The sequence below is a fragment of the Stegodyphus dumicola genome, chromosome 9 (assembly GCF_044657685.1).
Source record: "Stegodyphus dumicola isolate Sdum_Otavi_A_Nest chromosome 9, ASM4465768v1".
NCBI lineage: Eukaryota > Metazoa > Arthropoda > Arachnida > Araneae > Eresidae > Stegodyphus > Stegodyphus dumicola.
The window spans coordinates 153,361,164-153,376,154 of record NC_140776.1 but is presented as its reverse complement, the minus strand read 5'-3'; positions in this window follow the sequence as shown (position 1 = coordinate 153,376,154).

The window sequence follows — 14,991 nt, the reverse complement described above, 5'->3', positions numbered from 1 at the left end:
AACAGTTACCGAATTTTGAATTAAATCTACTTCGTCGAAAGCGCATGAACCACAACAGAATAAATGCACTCTTTAAGTTTACTATATTTATTTACCATAGTGACAGATCGGCGCTACGTTCACTTAACAGCATTAACATTTAATTTAAAACTCAGAGTGCACAAAAATTATATCATCTGAAGAATTACCACAAGCTCTATTCAAATACTATAATAAATCTAAAACGATGTATAAAAGAAATTAAACAAATTAAAAAAAAAAATCTGAAATGTTTCAGATTTTAAATTACGTCCAAAGGGGCGTTTTTTAACATTTTGCGTGTTACCTTTCTTTATTAAATATCATGTTCCTCGCACTTAAACCATAAGATCCAGTGCAACAGCAATATCGCAAAATAGTTTTAAAACGAGCATATCTTTAGAATTTCCGATACAGAGACTCACGCGCTGGAGATAAAAATGTTTTTTCTGCACAACGTTGCCATTGCTCGCTTTGAAATCCTTGAGTTTGTTAATTAAAAATTCGTCAAAGTTTTAAAAAATAGGAAATCGATCATAAAACAAATTTCAAATTTCAAATTTGGTCTTCCACATGCTCATATTCGTTGGAGGATTACGTTATTCAAAATTCGATGACTCTATGTACCGTTGTTTTATCACAATACGAGAAATATACATACATTTATGCAGATTTTTCATTATTTAATTTCTTCAAATATAATGCAGGACTCTAACATTTTGTGGCAACAGTTTGAAAAGTGAACCGACATTTATGAGTCCGACGCAAAATGACAAAACGAAACTAATAGTCCTTCGGGATTCAAATCCCTTTGGACTAAAAATGAAACAGTTTTTCGCAGACGATTCAGCGCCGCTTACCTAATGCGCATGCGCTACTAATTAATTCAGTTCTTACTTCGCGGCAAGGCAAAAGAAAAGAATTCAAAATATTTGCATTAAGATTTGAAAGCTATAGAAAAACACTAAACACCAAACACAGTTAAAACAATTAAAAGAACAATTTTTACAATTAAAATTAGTTTCGAAGACAAAACAAGGTAATAACTTAAATATTAATTCCACAATGAATTAAGCATAATTTAATTCGCAATAATAAAAGAAGATGCTGCATTGTTGTTGTGAAGCTTAGTTTCTCCAGATTGGTAACAAATTCACTATTCTGCTAAGTTTCAAATGTAAACAAACATGGCTGCCATGGTAATCAAAAATTAGACTTAGACGTATTTAAAAAAACTTTTAAATTGTTGATAATTTCACAATAATTGCATGCAGGTTAACTAAAGGCATAAAAACCTTAACCAGAACAACATAATTCAATCATTTTTAAAGCAAAAAATGCACAATTAACAAACATATAAGAATAAAGAAACTGAGCTCATTAAGCCGAGTATTAATAAAACTAATAATTCACAAAATAGCATAGACTTTCTAGATCTTCAAATCATTAACTACAAAAAAATTTTACTTTTTGACAAAACAAGAAACTTCAATTTCAATACTAACAAATTAATAAATTGGAACTCCAACATATCCAAAAAAGTAATTAACAATACTATAATTAATCAAATACAACGAATTAAAACTATATGCACAGATACAATAGATTTACAACGCGAAATTTTGATCCTTATCAAAATTCTCAAAAATAATCTAAGTCCCTTTCAATTTATCAACCATTGCCTTAAAAGAGCAGGCGTTAAATACTCACTCTAAATCATTTAACTGATAGGGATATGATAATTTATTCTTAAATCTGAGAAGGCGGTATAAGTTGGATGACTGTCAGTTGGAAGATTTGTATATAGTGTAATTACTAAATTTTATATATTGTAAAAAGCTAATTGTCTTCAGACATATACTGTTACTAAAAAAATGGGCCTATTTCCTGCCTTTAGACTGTCTATTAGCTCTTGGACAGCGAAAATGTTTTTTTCCTTTCTTAAATTCTTAATCATTGCGACACGACAATTAGCCAGAAATTAATTAATTTCCATTCACTAGTATTTTCAAAAAAATCTTAACAGACGGTCTCTCTCAGATAAGAACTCCACAAAATACATCCCTCAAGAATTCCAAGTCCCACCCACTACCATAAATTACTTCACCCAAGTCTTACCGACTGATATTATTCAAAGCCCCTACTGCCGCTAAGAATTTTCGGACACCCTACACTTCTGAGTCAGACACGAAGAGAACACTTTGCCAACTCCCCCACTAGAAAGAATATAAGTTACTTAACACCTTTCTGGCCTTTATATCTTCATGTACATTCAATGATCTTATTTATATTATTTTCTATGTTATTTTTATATTATTTTTATATTTTCTTTGATTTGTTTTTACAAAGTTTGCATTATTTATCTTTTTTTTATAATCTTCTATGTTTATTTCAACTTTACTTTGATTTCGATTTCATAATGACAATTTCCAATGTTTAATTTCTACAAATAATATAGTACTCAAATGCATAAAGATGAAAGTGTCGGGGACGGTTACTCGAGTTTTACAGGATTTCTCTACAGTAATTGATTTTTACTCCAAATTGAATTGACTAAAATGCTTCATGAGAATAAGTTCTTTGAGTATCAGCATTGGTTTATAATTCCTACTATTCGCGGAAATATTTGGCCTAACTAGTATTGCCGGTTTGGCTTTAACTTATAACTCGAGTAAAGACGAAACACTTTCGTATTTACGTATTTTTATCAATTATTGTTCATTGAACGGGAGTTAATCAATTAATCAATACTGTTTAGTATTGATTAATTGATTATATTATCTCCTAAGTTTAATTAAAGTAGAATTATTTTAAAAGTGTGCATCCATACTGGTAAGTTATATTTTGAAAGATGTTTTGAAGTAATTTGGAAGCAAAATGTTAATAATGTTTTAACGGGGACTGGAGTTAAATCATCACGAAGAATAATATTTCAATTGCAAAAGGAAAAATTAAAACATGTAATCATTGTCATTGATCGGAAATTAGTTGACTTTTCAAGGGGAACAAACCAACTCCCGTTCAATGAACAATAATTGATAAAAATACGTAAATACGAAAGTGTTTCGTCTTTACTCGAATTATAAGTTAAAGCCAAACCGGCAATTCTAGTCAGGCCAAATATTTCCGTGAATAGTAGGAATTATGAACCAATGCTGATACTCAAAGAACTTATTCTCATGAAGCATTTTAGTCAATTCAATTTGGAGTAAAAATCAATTACTGTAGAGAAATCCTGTAAAACTCGAGTAACCGTCCCCGACACTTTCATCTTTATGCATTTGAGTACTATATTATTTGTAGAAATTAAACATTGGAAATTGTCATTATGAAATCGAAATCAAAGTAAAGTTGAAATAAACATAGAAGATTATAAAAAAAGATAAATAATGCAAACTTTGTAAAAACAAATCAAAGAAAATATAAAAATAATATAAAAATAACATAGAAAATAATATAAATAAGATCAGTGAATGTACATGAAGATATAAAGGCCAGAAAGGTGTTAAGTAACTTATATTCTTTCTAGTGGGGGAGTTGGCAAAGTGTTCTCTTCGTGTCTGACTCAGAAGTGTAGGGTGTCCGAAAATTCTTAGCGGCAGTAGGGGCTTTGAATAATATCAGTCGGTAAGACTTGGGTGAAGTAATTTATGGTAGTGGGTGGGACTTGGAATTCTTGAGGGATGTATTTTGTGGAGTTCTTATCTGAGAGAGACCGTCTGTTAAGATTTTTTTGAAAATACTAGTGAATGGAAATTAATTAATTTCTGGCTAATTGTCGTGTCGCAATGATTAAGAATTTAAGAAAGGAAAAAAACATTTTCGCTGTCCAAGAGCTAATAGACAGTCTAAAGGCAGGAAATAGGCCCATTTTTTTAGTAACAGTATATGTCTGAAGACAATTAGCTTTTTACAATATATAAAATTTAGTAATTACACTATATACAAATCTTCCAACTGACAGTCATCCAACTTATACCGCCTTCTCAGATTTAAGAATAAATTATCATATCCCTATCAGTTAAATGATTTAGAGTGAGTATTTAACGCCTGCTCTTTTAAGGCAATGGTTGATAAATTGAAAGGGACTTAGATTATTTTTGAGAATTTTGATAAGGATCAAAATTTCGCGTTGTAAATCTATTGTATCTGTGCATATAGTTTTAATTCGTTGTATTTGATTAATTATAGTATTGTTAATTACTTTTTTGGATATGTTGGAGTTCCAATTTATTAATTTGTTAGTATTGAAATTGAAGTTTCTTGTTTTGTCAAAAAGTAAAATTTTTTTGTAGTTTATGATTTGAAGATCTAGAAAGTCTATGCTATTTTGTGAATTTATTAGTTTTATTAAGACAATTCGGATAAATGTCGGAGTGTTCAATTTTACCAAAATTATTAATTGTAATAAGGTCATCAATATATCTGTAGGTGTGTTTGTTGTAATTTAACTCTTGTGGTTGTAGATTTTTTTGGAAGTTAAATTCTTTGACAAATAAAAAGGTATTACGAGGTGCTGGAATGTAAGCCCATTGGCAATCCTCTGACTTGTTTAAAAAGTTGATTTTGAAACTTGATGTAGTTATGAAAAAGTGTGCATTTTAGGTAGGTTTTCCATTTGTCAAGAGTCATGATATTGAGTATATTAGGGAAAAGTTTTGGTAGATCAAGTAGACTGGTATAGATTTCTTCTAGAGGAAGTGAGGTATATAAGTTTTCAAAATCATAGCAGTTAATGTGTTGGATGTTAATGGTATGAATGGTATTAATGACAGGAGTGTTATTATGAATGATCCAGCAATAGTTATGATTAGTGTTACAATCATTGAAAATAAATTTACAGATTTTATTAAGTTGAATTGAAAAATAATAGTCTACATTTTTCTTGTAATTATTAGTTACATTAGCTATAAATCTAAATTTTAATGGTGTTTTATGGAATTTGGGAATCGCATAAAGATTAGTAAATCTGTTGTAGTTTGCATTGAAAGTAATATTGAGTTTGTTATGAAAAGTTTTAATCCTGTTTATTATAGATGTTTCTGTAAGGTTGGCTAATTGATAAGTAGTTGCGTTGAGAAGTTCTTTATGAATAATTTGAGTGTAGAATTGTTTTCATATAATGCTAAAGTTATTGCTTTATCTATTTTTGTAATAGTAAAAAGCTGTTTTAATTTATTAATATCTGATGTAAGTTGCGACCAATTCAGTGTACTTTTAAATTTGAGGTGACTGATTTCGGTGGATATGCGTTGAAGAATTTAGCTTTCCATTTTAAGAAGGTATCTATGGGTAAATTCAGTTGATAGCTTGCTTTAACTATAAATTCGTTGATGTTGTTTTCGAAAGTCTTGTAACAGTAATTTGTAGTCATGTTTCTGACTGGTCTAAATTTTGTACCATAACTCATTAGTGTTTTTAGTTGATGGTTTTGTATGCTATTCAGGTAACCAATAATTATGTGCTGGTGATGAGAATCTACGTAATTGCTGTAAATTGGTGTCTTACAATGTCATTCTGCAGTTTCATCTATTTCATGGTGGTTAGTAAGCAAGTTGCTTAAGGTCCTTTGATATTTAAATGCAATCATTGGTATTGTGTCAACTGCGGGGAAGTAATCTTTACAATCTCTGATGATTCTTGAGAAATGAATATTGTCAAACTGCGGATGCAGAAAATTGACTTTAAAATAAATTTTGCGTTGAGTGAGACTATTAGAGAGTCTGAAAAGACTAAAATCAAGAATCATGTCCTTAATGATTTGTATGTCGTCGTAGCTTTCTTGAATGAATTTTTTTAGTTTGATAAGGAATTTATTAGTACAGGAGTGTAACCAGTTGAGAAGTTTCTTGGGAAAGCAGTCTGAGTCAAAAAAACATTTCAATTGTTTTTTCAATGTAAGTGTATCCAAAGTGGATAAAAATCTCGCATTATTTTTTATTTTGCTTCCTCTTTTTCCTCTCTGCGTTTTAAATTGGCTGAAAATAGACTTCTTAGAAGTATCTCTATGACTATGTATATAAGTGTTAAGTCCATATGGATAAAGTGAACGTTGTTTTAGTATATAGAGAGATTCCTGAAAAATTCGTGTTTTGTGATTGGGTATTATATCTAGTATCTGAAGTTGAATAGAGTTGAAGTCATGGTGTTTAAAGTGTTCTAATTCTGCTGTATTAAGTTGTGATGGTGTACTTATTTTAATGCTATTTTTTGTGCGTTGAATTTTTTGATTTGAGCTCTATGGTTATTGATTCGAAAGTTAAGATTGTTTTTAGTCTGTCCTATATATTTAATATGTCAAGTACCGCATGTAATCATGTAAATACAGTTAAATGTTTTTCATAGAAATTGTTTTTTGGGTTTACCTGTAGCAGGCATGGCGTTAAATTTTCAAGTTTGTCATCTAGTGGAATGACATTTAGTGATTTCAATATGAGTCAAACTAGAAAGATATAAAAGTAAGGAGGCTGCTAACCTTCAATACAGTAAAGTTTTTGTATAAGAACTTTAAAACTTAAAAAGGATGGAGATAATATATAAAGTGGGTACATTAGGTAAGAGATAAATAGCGCTAATACCTGCTATTTAGCATATCAAATGTTGTATGATCGTAAATTCATTTAGTGCGAATACAAGTTATTATTACTTGCGCAATTGCTGCAAAGTTAGTTAATAATAATTTATTTCCTAAACAGTATTGATTAATTGATTATATTATCTCCTAAGTTTAATTAAAGTAGAATTATTTTAAAAGTGAGCATCCATACTGGTAAGTTATATTTTGAAAGATGTTTTCAGTCCTGTGTACAAAATTTCAACGTTCTGATGCTACTCGTTTTTGAGTTATGCGAGATACGTACGTACAGACACCACGAAAAAAAATCTCTTCATTCATTTTAAATCAGTTTTATATTTTTTGGGGAAAAAGAGTGCTTTATTCTGTTCTTGCTTACAGATATCATGCAAAAACATCGTTAAATTGCATTCGATAGCGGTCAAAAGGAATATTTTCGTTGAAATATGATGCCCGAAAATTTTTGAGATTACAATACTTCCTTTTTACTTCGTAAAAGTAATAAAAAGAAAATGGAAACAATTAAATTTATCTTTTACAATTCAGGAGTTAGAATCCTTTCTATTTCAGCATGAGAAATCCCATGCTTTCAGCTGAATGGTGTCACCACTTGAGTGCTCAACTTAGATTATATTTCATTAAAATGTTTTAGTAGTGCAAAAAATATTTTGAGCAATAACTCCTTCGTAAGATTTACATAATAATTAAAAAAAATCAAAACTTATATTTTTATTAAAATTAAAGCAATTAAAATTTACTATGGTCTCTGACCTCTCCCTTAATATCGTATCTCATTTGCGACTTTTGTCAGATTATGGGTTGATATAGAAAGCGATCAAAATATTTCATTTGATAATCAAATGTGAAAAGTACTCATATTTGTGATCCGCAAAGTTATCCAGACACATACTGATATGCAATATCATATCCCCGATTTTAGCTTTAGTACACTTTGGTTCATACTCTGTATGTGTCCCTTAATTGCGGACTGTAATTAATTCAAAGTATAGAGTTTAACTGGATACAAGTTGTTTTTTAGTGCACCTCTAGCATGGAGATCTGGAATTTCAGTACCTATAATTTAAGAAATTATTTTAGTTTTGAAATTTGAAATGCTATTTACCCTCATGCGAAAGATTAAAATATAAAAGAAGATGCTGCCATACTTTTTTATCAAATGATAACTGGTGTACATTATTATGGATGTGAAATTCATCGAGAATTTTATATCGAACTTTCAACAGGTTTTTTTTCTACGTATTACCGTCTCAGCAGTTATGAGGTCTTTACCCCTGAGTTCTATTCGGAAATTTCTCTTTAAAAGCAAACACGTTTGTGCATGTTTTATACTGTATCCTTTTAATGGCAAAAATATTTTTGGCTTCATGAATTAGCTATTTTTCGTGAGAGGTTTCGGAATATAACAAAGAATTGATTGCCTTGACTACAGTACAGTAAAAGATTTTTTTTTTTAATACGAGGACATCTCCACCTATGTTATTAAAATTGTGTGTTTCATACAATAACCGTCAAGGTCTGTCGATTCTAGAACTGGTTTTTCAATATTTAATATAAAAGACTGAAACTTAGTTTTCACGCAAAGGATTATGCTAAATAGCAAAAATTCGAGAAAAAAGTCAGATAAGTCAGTTATCACTGTTAGTATTTATGAGTCATTTGTAATGGCCACTTCTTATCGAATGCATGGAATATTAATTAGTTAATTACTGCAAAATATTTAAGAGTCATCTGCCCAAGAAATGTGTATTGTTCCAAGAGAATAAATTTCGTATGCGATGTTATTTTCGCAGCAAGTTCAAAGAGACGTGTGTAAATTTCTAGAGGTAATTTCTTTACAATGATTATAAATATGATATTTCTTCCTTAATAAAATATGGTATGTATATGCACATAACATATCAAAGGGACGAGATCTGCGGATTTTAAAGACTGCTTTACTCATTTAAAATAAATAATGCTTTGAATTTGCTATAAAAATTTAAAGTTAGGATGGTTTAACAAATGGTGTCAGCGACTTTAAGCCCATTTTTCTAAAAATTACGTTGTTGGAAGTAGTAACCATAGTATTTTGATAAAAGGTGTTTTTTTAACAAAGATTCATCTCTTTCGTTACTAAATTCTTTATGACTGCATCTATAGCACACATGTTTCTAACATGTGCGAAACATTTTGCTGGTATTTGATAGTTTTTCCCTTTTTACCATAGGGCCCACCAGCGGCCGAGCGGTAAAGTCGCTGAACACTGCTAGTTCGGTCCGAGGTTCGAATCCCGGGAACGGGTTGATTGCATGGTGGATTTCCCCATGTGTAACGTGTATACGAGCCAGTTTACCTTACGAAGGCATTCCTCCCATTAGGCAGATATAGCCCTCGTGTGCTTTGCCATAATTGAATAACCTAACCTAACCTTTTTATCATTTATGACAATTTAGCTATTAATTAACTTTTTTAATATGCCAGTTCCATATGTAAGCGGTTTTCTAACATTTGTGGTAGGTGACATTTTGCTATGGGCTTCGAAGGATCCAAAAAAGGGCATTAGCCCAAATGGGGTATTAGTCTCAAAACGGGATTTTGCGTCATCCCAATATCAAAGGCTGTATCACTTTTAAAAATATTGTCACCCTTTAATATTTTTAAAGAAATTAAATTATGAAGAATCTTTATTATATGAAAAAAAAGTGGGCAGGACAGTTCTGTACTCGCATTCTACTGGACCGATTAACGAAATTCAAACTGCATTTTTCATGTCTCGAAAGAACTACTTAGGATATATATTAAATTTATATATAGCAATGGTTCTAATATAGGTATTTGAAATGAAATAAGAATATTTTTTTTCCATATTTCGATTCTACGACTCAAATTACGCCAAACTACCAAGTTTTGTAAAAATCACAAGTGTAGTTTTTAAAAAATTAGCTCTCAAAATTTTAGTTCCTCAATGTTAATTGAATTTGGTATATATACATTAATCTCTCTTTTTTTATTAAACTTATTTCATTATACTTTTCACATTTAAAAATTTAGGTTCATTCCATATAAAATTCGCCCATTTTTTATTATTTATTTTTAAAACATGTATTTTTAAATAACTTTTATTAACTTTCCGAAAAATATTTTGAATTAAAATCTATAAAATTTTTATCATCATCTTAAAGTAGATGTATTTCTAAGCATACATGCAAAAAATTAGAGTAATTTTTTATTCCAAATTTCCGAAGAATTATTCGGATTTGGAATCCGAATTTGGAAATTTGGAATTTAAATTGAAATTGAATAATTGAATTTAAATATTGGCGCATTTTGGAGTTTGCATTTTGGAGTTGTTGGCATATTTTTTTAAAGCCATAATAACATCAAATGTGGTTTAGGTACGTCGTTAAAATTATTTGAAAGTAGGAACTATGTCGCTTTTTTCGCGCTCATGCACATTGTAAAAAGGGAAAAGAAAATAGGATGCTATACATATTAAGAAGTTCGCTAGGTGAATTTATTCTTGGCGCAAACTGAAAAAAAGAGCCAAGATAAATTTTTGAATTTTTCCATAGATTTCGCGCCAAATTTTACAAAATGTTATTTATTTTTAAAATTTGTAAATTATTTATTTAAAAAAATTATTTATTTTTAAAATTAAGGCATAGTTTGAGTCGTAGAATCGAAATATGGAAAAAAAATTGACATGTCATTTCAGAGAAAGTCTAATTGTGTGTCAAAATACTTAATTAGAACAATGCTATATATAAATCTAATATATATCCTAAAACAAATTTTGTATAACGTAGTCCTTCACCCAAACATGTGCACCTGGAAGTCCTAGTTTTTAATTTCGAATTTTATGTTTCGTATTTTGTAAAACTTTAATGAACGTTTGATTAAACGAACTTAGCAGTGACAACATTGCACGGAATGAAACATTTTTATCTCCAGCGTGTGAGACTGTATATTTCAAATTTAAAAAAAAAAAAAAAATGTGATTTTGCTTGAATTTTATGTGGTATAAGTGCGAAGAAAGTGATATTTAATAAATAAAGTTAACGCATAAAACGTTAATAATAAAAAGACAAAAATATGTTTTGCAACAAAGCTTAGTAAGAAAACTGAACATTGATGTGATAAACTGAGAAAAGTCTGCAAAAAATAGAAAAATCTACGCCAACACTTAACACTGTATTGGAAATTCTAAAATGATACTAGTATGCTTTTAAATTTTTTTGCAATTTTTGCTGCTTTTAAATTTTTTTGCAATTTTTGCTGTTGAATTGTATATGGAGTAAGGGCGAAAAAAAAAATGCTGCTTAATAATAAAGCTGAAAAGACAAAAAGAAATGGGTTAACAGGAGTGAGTGTACGAACAGAATGGTAGACTTGGAACTCATCGAGAGAACCAAAAAAACCTTAACAAATCCTTTAGGGCAAACCTTATTTTTTGTTTGAGAGTATTTTATACTTTTATAATTTTAACATCGTTTCATTCGTATTATTAAAAACTCTATTTTATCATGAATACGGATCACAACAGCATAGGTAAAATTTTATTGATACTATTTAATGTCACTTTATTCCAAAGGATTCCAGATGGATCAGAATTGACACCATGGGTGTCGATGAAATTTTGTAGGGAGGTCAGTGATAATGAGGGGGGGTTGATAGTGGACTATGCGCTAGAGAATGATTTGTATAATGAAGATTTATTACAAAAACATATGGGTACTCTAGGTTTTAAAATTTAAGCCATCCTGGAAAATTAACTTAAAACAAGTATTATTACCAAACCAATATATTTGACTTTTCCTTCCTCTTATTTAGTGCAAGCAGGCTTCTCTAAAGTCAATAGTTTACTATTGAAAAATTATTGACTTGTGCGAAGAGACTAGTGCACGTGAGCGAACAGATTCTCTGACCTACGCTAACGAGAGCCCTAACATGGTCCATGGCATTTGAGCCTCTAAAGGTGATCCGCGGCACAAGCCTTCAATGTTCAACCAGCCCCCCCCTAGAATGAACACGATTTCGATAAGTGTGAAGTTTCTTTTATTAACAAGAGTTTCTCAGCAATTAAATTTGGTAAAATCAGTAATGATAACTTTTAATGGAAATAAAAATTCTATTTATTCGGATCGAAAACATTCTAAAGATAAAAATCTCGGTTCTTCACATTCTAATGAAAACAAGGTATTTTCCAGATTTTTAAACAATGGGAATTAAATATGAAAATTTAAGTTTATAAGGTATTTCTCCCGCCTTCTTAGCATGCCTTCATAGTGTTTAGCACGCTCGACGCGAATTCGAGAGGCCCGTGGTTAGAATACCGACAAAGGAATTGCTCATTTTTCATTTCACCTGCTTTCAAAAAATCCTCATGTCTTTATAAGTCCAATTTATTCATAAGCCGGTCGAATTGATATTTAACAAAGCATCTATAAACTTACCGAGGACGGCAGTGACGTAACGAACTGCGCGCCGAGGCAGTTCAACCTAGGGCAACAATGAACAAGATCAGGTTTATACGTAGGGTGACCAGGTGGCCAAATAAGACAGAGAGAACTTTTGACGCAGTCGGTCCCCCTGAGATGACCGAGGCGAACCCCCCTTCCCACGAGCACAGGGCCCCTATTATATGGCTATGACCACACAGCCCGAGGCAGACTGGACAGTACTGTTTAAACGGTTCTTGTCACACCTAAACAAACCACAGAGGTAGTCACTGTGAAGACTGATTATGTACCCCAGAAGACGAGTCTGTACAGGTCTTAGTCAGAATGTCGAGTTTGCTCTCTGTCGACCCTTCCAGGGCAAAAAAAGGAACAAGTTGAATATTTTTAATATGCGGAATTAAGAAAATTAAATTAGCAAATTCATTCCAAATATTTTTAAAAATGCATCAGTGCATCAAACGCATGAATTAAAATCGAATTTTTGTGCAATCAGAATCTGTGATTTTACTTCTGAAAATTTGTTTGTAAAATTAAAAATAATAAAACATTATTCTAATAAACTATTTAATTTTTTTCATGTTTTTAGTCTAACTGTTATTATTAGGTTATTTATGTGCCATTACTTGTGCTATGATTAAGTTGTATGTGCTATATGTTGTAGAGAAAAATGATGTTGTAGAGATCTCTGATGCATACTGTAAATTTCTTCTTCGTCCTTTTATTAATCCAGCCGATTTGAAACCATTAAATCTCTGGCATTTGTTATTTAAATCTAGTCATCTCTAACTCTATTTTAGTAGAAGCAGAACATAAACGACCTGTTAAAAGTTATAACAGCTACTTAATAAAACCACATTTAAAAACTTTTATCCTTTTATTTTACCGGTAAAATTTTTTACAAGATTTTATTTGTAAAATGCTAGTTCTTACAGAGACCACAAGTTTTTTAAATTATAATTTTCTTTTTTCTCTTCATTGAAAGTCCTCCAGTCGTGACCACTCAATGAACTAGCCTGAAATTACTTATCCTTAAACTAAAGATTAGAACTACTTATGTATTTTTAAAAATTAAATATTCAAAATAATGAGTAAAAAATTGTATTAAATGGCGTAACAAAATGTATATTAAATTGCTTATTTGCTTCTGAAATTAGGTATCATCGTTTTCACTGTGCTAATTTTCTGATCTGAGAAAAAGAAACTGTTGCCACTTCACTTGTGAGAAATATTTATTACAATCCTTATGCCCAAGCAATGCGGAAGAAAAAATGTACAACATAATTTCATCTTTTCTTTATTAAATAAAAGTTTTCACGTAGTAATAATGAAATAATATCATAGCAACATCCCCCTATGGTTTAATGTTGCATTCTGAGCACTCGTTTAAAATATTCGACCTAATATTTCGCATCTTGAATTTAGAAAATTACTTCCTTATTGTAACTAATTCCTACAATACTGAATAATAATTAATATGAATAATTAAGCAATATATATTTCGAAAATTTTCGATCACTAAAATATTATATTGGAAAGTGGTGCTTTCCCCCTGGCCTGTAAGAAAATTTAAAATATATTTATTTTAAATACTGAAAATGTGAGTTATTTACTTCACTTGAAAAAAGCTGTAAGAAATAATTCGATGCGTGTTAATAAAACAGCAAATTTTATCCGTCATAAACATACAGTTTATTGCAAGGAATCATACCATTTCAATAATTTAAGTTTCGTCTCATTAAAGATAATCGCATTAACTATGTAACATGTAATTATTCATTTAATCAAAATAAAGAATACATCTTAAAATTTTTTGGCCCTTAAGAATTTTTAGCATTTTAGTTGCGCCATCTATTGACCAAGTCTAGAAGTAGAAACTTCAATGGAGAAGTTGAAACAATTTGGAGGTTTTAATTTTCTTTATTAACGTTACGAAAGAAAAAAAAAAAAAAAAAAAAAAAAAAACTGTTGAAAGAATAATTTATACTGAAGTAACTGCAAAATAAAAGCTTCTTTTTATTGAAATTAAAAAAAAAATATTTTTGTTTGTTTTCCTAACCAATTGCATATCTATGTTTTATACTAACCACGGATTTTTCTCATCTTCCTTCTTTCGATCACTTCAGACTAATTACAATAAGACAGAGTATATTCCCTAATATGCAATTAAAGTAGTGCTTAATATTGTTCTTTAGGTTAAATAATTTTGCAACTTTCGTTCCTCATAATTTTTATTTCTAACTCGTGTTTCAAAAGGGCATTTAAAAATAGGATTTTTTTAACATTTTTGTTTTTTACTTATTCGCTAACATTTTCTAATTTTCGCAAGTATCCAGGCGTATGAAATTATTCAACACTGATGAGTTCGATTTCCACCAGTTGAGGTTCTGAGTATGATATTCGTGGCTTTCCCTAAGCAAAAGAAAATTGCGTATCCTTTACACGACGAATGCGAGTTTTCCATACGCTGTCGGTTTTTAGTTTATTTAATTACGGTAAAGTACGCAAGAGCTATCCGCCTAAGGGGAGGGATGCCTTCATGGAGGCATTTCTAAGGAAAACTGGTTTGTATACACGTTACACAAGGGGAAACCCACGAAAACGCCCATGCAGCCAGTTCGTTCTCTGGAATTCGAATTCCTCATGAGTTGTCGGACCATCATAATAGTGGTAGCTGTTTTCATGGCGAAAAGTTGGACCAAATATTAATGTTTTCATTTGTGAGAATCTCACTGCAGTTCCAGCTCGTCTCTGGAATATTCCTCTTGAGAGGATGAATGTGAGGCCTAGCATAGAGATGTCTTCGTGGAGGACTTTGTAAGGAAACCTAGCCTGTATGCATTTTGCACGTGGGTAAAACCACGAAAGCGCCAATTTATTCGCTAGAAATCGAGCCGGGGTTGACTCAACTCAGCGACTTTAAGATTCAACCGCTGATGAGCT